This window comes from Lineus longissimus, chromosome 7, assembly GCF_910592395.1.
Source record: "Lineus longissimus chromosome 7, tnLinLong1.2, whole genome shotgun sequence".
NCBI lineage: Eukaryota > Metazoa > Nemertea > Pilidiophora > Heteronemertea > Lineidae > Lineus > Lineus longissimus.
Genome location: NC_088314.1, coordinates 16,022,298 through 16,031,734, shown reverse-complemented (window position 1 = coordinate 16,031,734; position 9,437 = coordinate 16,022,298). Strand labels below are relative to the sequence as shown.

The 9,437-nt window shown below is 40.8% G+C and overlaps 1 long non-coding RNA gene across 1 annotated transcript in view; it reads left to right on the top strand.

Annotated features, from left to right (window-relative positions):
* The first annotated feature begins 279 nt into the window (after positions 1-279).
* LOC135491707 (uncharacterized) overlaps positions 280-9,437 on the top strand; it is a 30,691-nt gene continuing 21,533 nt past the window's right edge. Inside the window, exon 1 of the long non-coding RNA XR_010447869.1 lies at positions 280-341. This is a non-coding gene — a long non-coding RNA (uncharacterized LOC135491707). The remainder of the gene's footprint in view (positions 342-9,437) is intronic.

The following is a 9,437-nucleotide window of genomic DNA, read 5'->3' as shown; positions in this document are numbered from 1 at the left end:
GTTAATAAAAGTTTGGATTAAGTATTCAGACACAAATTTCTATCGTATTCAGACATAACATAAGCAAGTTTTCACGTTGACTGGTATCGATTTAAAGCTATCGATCATATTGTGGTTTGCTTTTTGACGGAACTTCGGATAGGTCACATATACATTGTACATGTAAAAATCTGTATTCCGTCAACAGTTTTGCGTGTTGAATTCGTACTTCAAATTGCAGGTGCGCGCGTATCTCAAGTTTGCATATTCCAAATAATTTTCTCAGCTGCGCATACTTTCATTGTGTGCAGAACGCTGTCGCTTTCCAGTCGATTCTTCCTTTTCCTCTCAGTTCATTGCCGGTAAGTAAAGATAACAGCGATATCTTCCCGAAATTTTGATTAGAACTGTGCTGCTATTCAGGTGTCTCAGTTATTCTGGTTCTGGTTTGATAAATGACACATACTCTCTAAAAGCCTACTCGGTTTGCTCAAAAGTTTGAAGCACGTGATTACAAGTAGGTGAAGCCACTCTGATTTTGCAGACAGCTGGAGGCCAAGCAATAAACTGATGGTTACAGTGGAATATAGTCCAGTGATAAATGACGCCGGGTTATAAAGTTCTTAAACTCGCATTTGATAATGGTGGTTTCTGAAATATACAAACATTGACAAATGATGTGATGTGAAAACATGGGGTCATTTCGGCTATTTTTTCGCTATTCGGCCTAGAATTTGAACGTGCATAATTGGCACTCGCACAACTACGCCCAACCTCGCGTGGCAGATGGAAGGTATGTTACATATCGAGGCCAAACTGGGGATTGAGACCCGCTTCAAATTGCACAGATTCTCCGCTCATAAAATCGCCAAAGATCCCCCTGAACATGGAAACTAAGCCCAGGGCGTCAAAGTAAATAGTATTTGGAACAGGTTGGACTCATTCATGAACATGGAAACGGCCTGCGTCTATGGCAAGCGGAGTGTCCAGTAATTAAAAAAACCTAGATTTATTCAAAAAACCTGGTTTTTTACCTAATAAACTAAGTTTATTTGGAAAAAATATAGGTTTTTTTAAAACAACCTTTTTTATTAGCTAATAAACCGAGTTTCTTTAATAAAACCAAGTTTTTTGCCTAATAAACCTTGTTTCTATCCACAAATGTCAAGTTTAACAAATAAACTTGGTTTTATTCCCTAAAATATAAGTTTTTCATCCAGTGGTAATAAACTTAGTTTTATAGCAAAGAATCTTGGTTTATTAACAATAACTGGACAAATGGCCAATAAACCTAAACTTGGTTTTATACAAAACAACTTAGTTTTTTGCAATAAAACCTGGTTTTATTGTAAAAATGTACGTTGTTTTGAATAACTGGACAAACGGCATGCAAAAACCTACTTTCTATCGAGAAACTTGTATTTTCTACCTCGCCCCATGTACACAAATCTGCGATGTTATCGGGACGTGACGAGGATGGGCAACCTCGGCACCACGTGGTACTAATGCTGCACTGCACTGCACTCTGTAAACTAGTTAGTGAGGCCCTAACCTCATCCCAGATAACTCAATGTAGGTAGGATCGAGGTTTAAAAATGTAAGTTTTCTAATAAACCAGTTTTTTTTTAAAAAACTAGGTTTATTAGTAATAAACTTAGTTTTTTTAAATAAACTAGGTTGTTTTGGTAATAAACCTTGTTTTATTGAATAAATGGACATTTCTGTACAGAAACTTACATTTTGTACGATTATGTGGTAAAAAAACAAGTTTTTTAGGTAATAAACCAGGTTTTTTAGCATAAAATGTTAGTTTCTGTTAAAAAAACTACTTTATTAGGAAAGAAAGTAAAAAAACTTGGTTTTATTAAAGAAACTCGGTTTATTAGCTAATAAACAAGGTTGTTTTAAAAAAACTTATATTTTTTCCAAACAAACTTAATTTATTAGGTAAAAAATCAGTTTTTTTAAAAATAAATCTAGGTTTATTTAATAACTGGACACTCCGCTTGCCATATGCGTCTTAAAAACTGATGTACGAAAGAGAAGCAGGGTTTGCAGTGAACTTCTCGCCGATCACGTCAGCGAATACAGGGGAGGTAGGCGGTATGCTATCATCACCGGAAGGAACACCGTCATCATCCCATTTGTTGTTGAACTGCTTCCACTCGTCAATGATGAGGTTCAGAATAGCCTCATCTTCATTAGAAAGATCACCCGTGACGGCCTCACCTCCTCCAGTTTGATAAATGTCGACTTTAACATCCCGAGCAGTATTTTTAGCCTTAACTTTCATACGTCGCCATAGATCCTTCAAATCTTTCGATAATGACTTTGCCCTTTCGGGGAAGAGAGCGGCCATCTCCTTCGCAATAGCATACCAAGCGGCCACCTTCTTGGCATTGGCTGCAGTGGTGGTGCATTTGTCTTCTGTGGTATTCTTCCTTCGTTTGATGCACTCGATGACACCCATACGTTGCTCGTGTGTGAAGTTATCTGCCCGTTTCTTCGACATTTTGGGAGAGAAATGGCGAGGGAGAATTGTATTTGTACGCCTATCTCACTCAAGTTTATACGGGCATATTGTTCAACTTGTTACGTAGAGCGAAAATCATGGCCTACCGATTAGTGAGACACATTTGTAATCTGCTTATCATCACCCTTTTTGAAATGTGATCATCACGGGTATTTATACAGTCGTGGACAAGCCTGTTTTCAACACTGTTTGACAGATAGCCATGTTTTACAAATCAGTGCCTAAACATCCCTTATGAATTTGACCCTTATTTTCCAAATACTTTTTCTTGAACTCTATCAAGATTTAAAATACCTATTCCTTTTAAAGTATAAACTCGTAGAAACTTCCCCTGGAAACTCTGCAAACAGCAATAATTCATTTTGCATCGATCTTGATAACCATGGCTGCGGGTTTTCCCACTTGATGCTTTTATATACTTCCGCACTGAGACTTTGCTTTTTTAAAATGGGAAGTTGTTGGTCGGATGTCGGGGTTGTCAGGGAAAAGAGCATCTTCCCACTGTAAAATATCCGCTTATCCACATGATCCATGAAGAAAACACAGACATCGAAGTAAATATGAAAGTTTCAAATGTACAGGAAAACACAAACAAAATGTACATAACGTTTTTTGGTCATACTCGCCAATCCTGGTCAACTTCCTACCTGCGTTTACTAAAATACGATAACCTGGCCCTCTTTTTGAGAGTGCATCGAATTCTCATTGTTTTTATCCTATAAATATAGCTGCAGTGAAGCTCTGTAAACATGGTAAATCCCCCGAACGGTTCGAATATGTCTGATCAAAATTTGTCATTCACCCACAGGCACTTGTGAATAAGAGCACATCCCCACTGACAACACACGTAACAAAATGGAAGGTAATGCACTGTACATTTAGCGATCTCCGTCACCACATTTGCAAGAAGATTACATAGTCATTGCAAAACATTTTTTCAAACCTCAAACTGCTCTCTCGGACACCTTCTTTTTCCTGATCATGATCATCTCCTCAAAAATCTGTTATCTACTTCAATATCTTGGTTAGCTGGCCTGTTTTTTAATTTGTCGTTTGCTGACTGCCGTTTTTCTGATACTGCAGCCATGACCTTAGTTTATACTTGGAAGGTATCGCATTGGCCTTTCGTGCATGGACCTAGTTTGTTGACCGCATCCCAAAAAGACATCGGATCCGTTGTTTGCAACTCGTAAAACTCTCAAATTATATTTCTGGCATTAATACGGTCGAAAAACCTTAGTCGTCGGTCGAACCGTGAAGCGTCCTTAAACTCTAATCTAAGGAGTATTGCCATATGCCTTGTTCTTTTCACAACGCCCTTTTTATACATCATACCATAATTCCGACAGTTCTTTGTTCCAATACGGTTTGCAAAGTTTATGCAATTCCTTTGACTTACGGCCAACATCAACAAAGCGCATGCAGGTGTGAGTCCATCTCACGAGTCGTCAAAACATTATCAATAGAAATATCATTACGCATAAAGGGATTAGGTTGCCCATCGAAAAAATAAATTCTACCTGCCCCTTAATTGGCATCTTGAGTCGCCTCAGCCGAGTTGACATCAGAACGTTGTGGTAGATCTACACCACAGTCTAGTATCATGGTAACTAAAGAGTGATCTGGGACCTTATTCACAAAGGTTGCGTAAATTGAGTGATTTGCGCATACTTAAGTCATGCGTAACCTGACTTTCCGCAAAAGTTACGTATCAGTTACGCTTTATTCACAAAACCCGCCGAAGTGTTTCGTATGTAATGCGTAACTAAGTCACACGTAAATGTTCAACACTTTATTGGCCTTTATGCGGATATTCGGCCAATGCGAGCCGTGAGATGATGTAACTCGTCAACTCAACTTCATTTCTGGCACATATGTTTCATTTCCGAATTGGCAGCCACAATGTCTGCAGGGAAGAGAGCCCGCGGAGCAAACTTCACCAGCAAGGAAGTTGGGAAGTTGGTAGATTTGGTAGAGTTGAATTATATGGTTATTTCAAGCAAACTAAATGATACTGTGTCGTGTGAAAAAAAACAGAAAGTGTGGAATGAAATCACTCGTCAAGTAAATGCCATTTCTGATGCAGTTAGGAAAACCGATACTTTTCGTAAAAAATGGGACGATCTGAAACTAAAAGCCAAACGGAAGGCAAACAGGCTCCGAGGGAACAGGAACGAGACGGGAAACTTGCCGCTGTCAGGAGATGAAGACCAAGGATCTGAAGCATTAACTGAAATGGAGGAACGGATCATTGGCCTGTTAGGCGATGACCTTGTTTACGGAATTGAAGGTGGAATCGACACCGACAAACGTTTGTCTGATCCCCGACCTTCAAAGAAGGTATGTTCATCTCGATTTTCACAACATTTAATTGTTTGCATTTTCTATTCTACATTTAGCTTATCGTTATCGGTAGGCCTACCTTTTGAAGTCATCTACACATATCTGTGAAATTCTACAGGGCCTAAATGGCTTTAGGTTGTGGCATTCCCTTGCTGTTAGATAATTTCAATGGATCCTCTTTGACAACATACAAATTAGCAGGTTTAGCGGGCGCGCAAATGCCGCCAGCGGATGAAAAACGTGTTTCATTGAACGAAAAATAAATTCGCAAAAGTGGTACCTACCCCCTCCCACCCCGGACTTTTTGCTACCCACTCCCATTGAGTAGCCAAATTAAAAGAATAGGCCTACTGAATTTTGCATGGGAAAATATCGATCATACATCTGAAAGTGTCCGGTTTTTCAGGTTGCCTTTGGAATTGGGCCGCATTCGCCAAGGTTTATTGAGAGTGATGTTCCTGAAAGTGCATTCCCAGATCCGACCCCACCATCTTCTCCGACTTTCCTCCAAGACGAAGAGGTTCGCTTTGGGAACCGGAAAGGATCGCCACCACTTCCGTCGAAAGGCAGAAGAAAGACATCAACTGCGACTTACAGCCCAAGATCGCCGACCCCGCCAACATCACCGACTACCTTTAGCTTCAAGACCAATCAGGCTCGAACTCCTGCAACTGCCAAAAAGTCACTTTTCCAAGGCAGAGGAACCGGGATGTCAGCAAGGTCGCGTCCGTCACCGCCAAAACCACCTAAGTCATCAACGCGTCTGCCAACTGACCGGAAACATGGTGATCAGCAGAAAGACGCATTCTCCTTCGACTACACTACTCCGAGATTCTTCGTCAGGTAGGCATTATTCTTGAGATATGACCAAATCTCATTGCTAAAAAGACTCATCAACTCTCATAGATTAATTAATATATTTATCATTGTCACCCTTAATCCGATAAGACCGTCGTGGAAAAAATCACACTCCGTTTCATGCGGTGATTGAGAATTCAGTTGAAAATTTTTCGCTGCCTCTTATAATTTTGATTTCTTATTAAACGTAGACACTTTTTTGTCAAGTGTGGCATTTGGCATAGGCGGCTCTCATTGGAACTCAGGTAATGGAATAGAAAAAAATTAACAACCATGTCACTAAGAAGACCTTGATTATTGCCATTAGAAGAAAGAAACATACAACAATTTGTCTATTAAAGAGATATATATTTTCCAGCCCCTCGAAGACTCGCAAAAGTGCACCTGCTGCAACTAAATCCACGCCGACTCCTAATCGTCAGCAGACCCGTTAAAGAAATCTTCATGCGGAAATGATTTGCTGGATGTGGAAAAACAATGCCTGAAAATAGAACGAGAACGTCTTCAGCTAGAAATTAGAAGAACAGCAGCAACTGAAAGGATTGCACGACTGCTAGAACGGTTAACACTGCAAGATGACTCCAAATCGAAGAAAGATTCAGCATTATCGAGCGTGGAAAAACAGAGTCTCTTTGAAACTTTCGGTTTAAAGTAATAACACACAAGTGTATTGCTGGCCATGTTTTCATAGCAATTGAAATACGAGTATAATTGATTATTTGATAGAAATTACTGGTAGGCCTATTGTAAAAAATGGTAAATGCTTGTCAAGCTAACCTCATCTTTTTCTTCTCTCTTTGATTTAGTTTAGAACTGTTCACGGATAAGTGCGGCCCTCCTTCTTTGACCGTCTCGGTCGTCTTCATCGCCAAGTGGTTCATTATTGTCTAGGTTTTGCGCATCTTCATCATTTACCGGTTCGTCAGGAGGAACAGGGACGCCATGATCCTCACATATGTTGTGTAACACGGCTGTCGCAACAATAACTTTGCAGCACTTGTCGGGTTTTAAAGTAAGTGCCCCACCTGAAACATAGGATATTTGTCTGTTAGAAAAACGTAATAAATACCGGATAGTCGGATGAATTGTAAACTTTGTTCTATTGAAACTATTGTAAGGACGAGTCAGTCTTGATTTAGAGGGTGGAAAATAAACGAACTGAAGGAAGTAAGTGCCTCTCCTCGTCCAGCTTATGCTGCTAACAGTACCGTTAGCACCGTTAGGGTAGATCATAATGAAATTTTGAATCAGATAAATGTTCATGGTATCCATGGGGATCTGAAGTGTTTTGAGCCCAGATCATTTTCTTTGACGGTTTTCAGAGATCAGGCGTAGCCTGAGCTGAAGTGGTGGTTGAAGTTTAACATTGTGGACATTGTGGGTAAGGATTAATGTAGATGTGTGAACTTACCATCCTTACTCAAGCAAAGCCATCTTGTCTTCCACCTGCCAAACGTTGCTTCAATCCTCTGTCGTGCTCTTTGATGGTGCCGGTTGTAACTAAGTTCGGAGTTGGTCTCTGGTCTACGAATAGGAGTTAACAGCCAAGGGCGCAACGGATAAGCTTTGTCACCAAGTAAGAAACCGTCGTTTACAGCTCCTCGTTGTAGCTTCCGATTTAATTCACAGTTCGACCAGATGAATGCATCGTGCGTACTGCCAGGCCAAGACGAAACGATGCTAGTGAACTTCAAGTCGTTGGTACAGATCCCTTGAACGTTGATTGCGTGAAAGCCCTTACGACAAACATATGCCGGCTCGTTGATAGATGGACTTTTGATTTGAACTAAGCTTCCGTCTACCAAGCCTACAACATTTGGTATCCTGTGCCGGTCTGTGTAGAATCCCTCCTTTATCCTATCTAGCGAGGCCTCATCGAATGGAAACTTTATGAAAATACTTGCTTTGTTAGCTAGCGCGTCAGTAACACGCGTTACAATTCTAGACAAAGTTGGCTGGCTCAGATGCACGGTATCACCGTCAACTAACTGAAAGCTGCCCGTTGCATAATACCGAATAGCACTAAGAACTTGCAATGAGGCGGGGACAGCGTGTGAACGGTTCGTGGGGTGTGCGACATCGTCATACAATAGGTCAACAACCTGCATCAGCACGGGTCTTGGCATCCTATATCGCTTAAGCAAGTCCACATCGTCATATTCGTCAAATGGATGGATTCGGTCACGAAAGATCCGTTCTCGACGTAGTGCCCAACGATTCTCTTCTTCGAGTACGAAAAACGCGGCCGCCATAGCTTCACATGTCTTGTACAGCACGCTCAGATGACTATTGAAGACATCCGCACGACTTACGCATGCTGTCGAGCTCACGTAGTTAAGTAAGACTTTACACACGTTGCGTAAAGTTACGCAGGCTTTGTGAATAGCGCGATAAATATTACGGTCGACCGTAGAGAGACATGAGTGACACTTAACCGCTAAGAGCCTTTTGTGAATAAGGTCCCTGGGCATTTACCTCTCTCACCTAACAATCGACTCAAAGCTGATATTCAACAAGATCAGATATGAGGTCTATTTTACAGCTAATACACTTTCCAATCAGGTCTTGTGGCAGTGTTAGATAGGCAACTACGGATTTGCCACGAGTAGACACGAATGTAAAAGTATCGCATTCGGTGGTAACTCTACCATTTGCCACACAAAAACGATATCCTTGGGAAATCAATGTATATTAGTTTCACTAGAGACCATTGGACGACTTGGTGTCCCCATCCCACTGGCTATCAAAATTGAGTATGTTTGATGGCATTGAACGACCATGTGCCATAATTAAGACCTCACCACTTGTCAAAAATTTGAAACGTTTAATTAAAAATATATTTTATTTCAAATGGATGCACCGCACCCTTATACTCTATCAAATTTAATTACCAAGCAAATTGAAAATTGCTGTAATTGTAAATTAAATCACTGAGGAGTCGTAAACTGCATGCAATGTGTTTGCGTTTAGGTCGCCAGCTGTTGGTGAAAATAATATTCCACTAAGCATCACAACAAGAACAATCCAATGCCTGGCTGGTGAAGAAAGGAGGATAGCACCAGTCTAACAAAATCAAATAGCAACGTCCCTTTGAATTGATAAATATCTTCCTTATTCATGTGACTTGTTGTCAAGGAGCCGCTGTGGACTAGTTGCTTGGATTTTCGACTAGCGGTCAAGAGGTACCTGGTTCGAACCCCACTGGCGGCGTAAGACTTCAGGCAGGTCTCTTTGTCTTACTTGCCTTACTGCACCCAGGTATAAATGGGTACCGGTCAGAAATGCTCTGATTGTAGCGCTGATTGAGCAGCTCATCTGAGTTCTACTGAAAGATTTCAGGATAGACCGAGGTTAAAGGTGTAAAGTCGGATGACACCTCTACCGCAGTTGATATCAGACTATAAACCCAACTTTAAACTTTGACTTTAACATCTTGACTCACAAGGTCATCCTCAGATCGGCGCATATCAAATAATGTAATGAGACTATTATAATTATTAAATGCATTATTATCACATGATAATCAATAACTTTTTTCTATGGCACCTTTCAGTGGTTTGAGGAATTGTTAGCGAACTGGAGGTACTGCAAGAGGGGGAGTTTTCGCAAATCCCCGAAAAACCCAACGCGATCGCCTGTGTGTCCTCGAACAATGGGATAGGCGTTCGCGTTTGCGTTTCGGGGTTCTGCGAAAACTCCCTAATCTGTAATGTATAAGAGACGT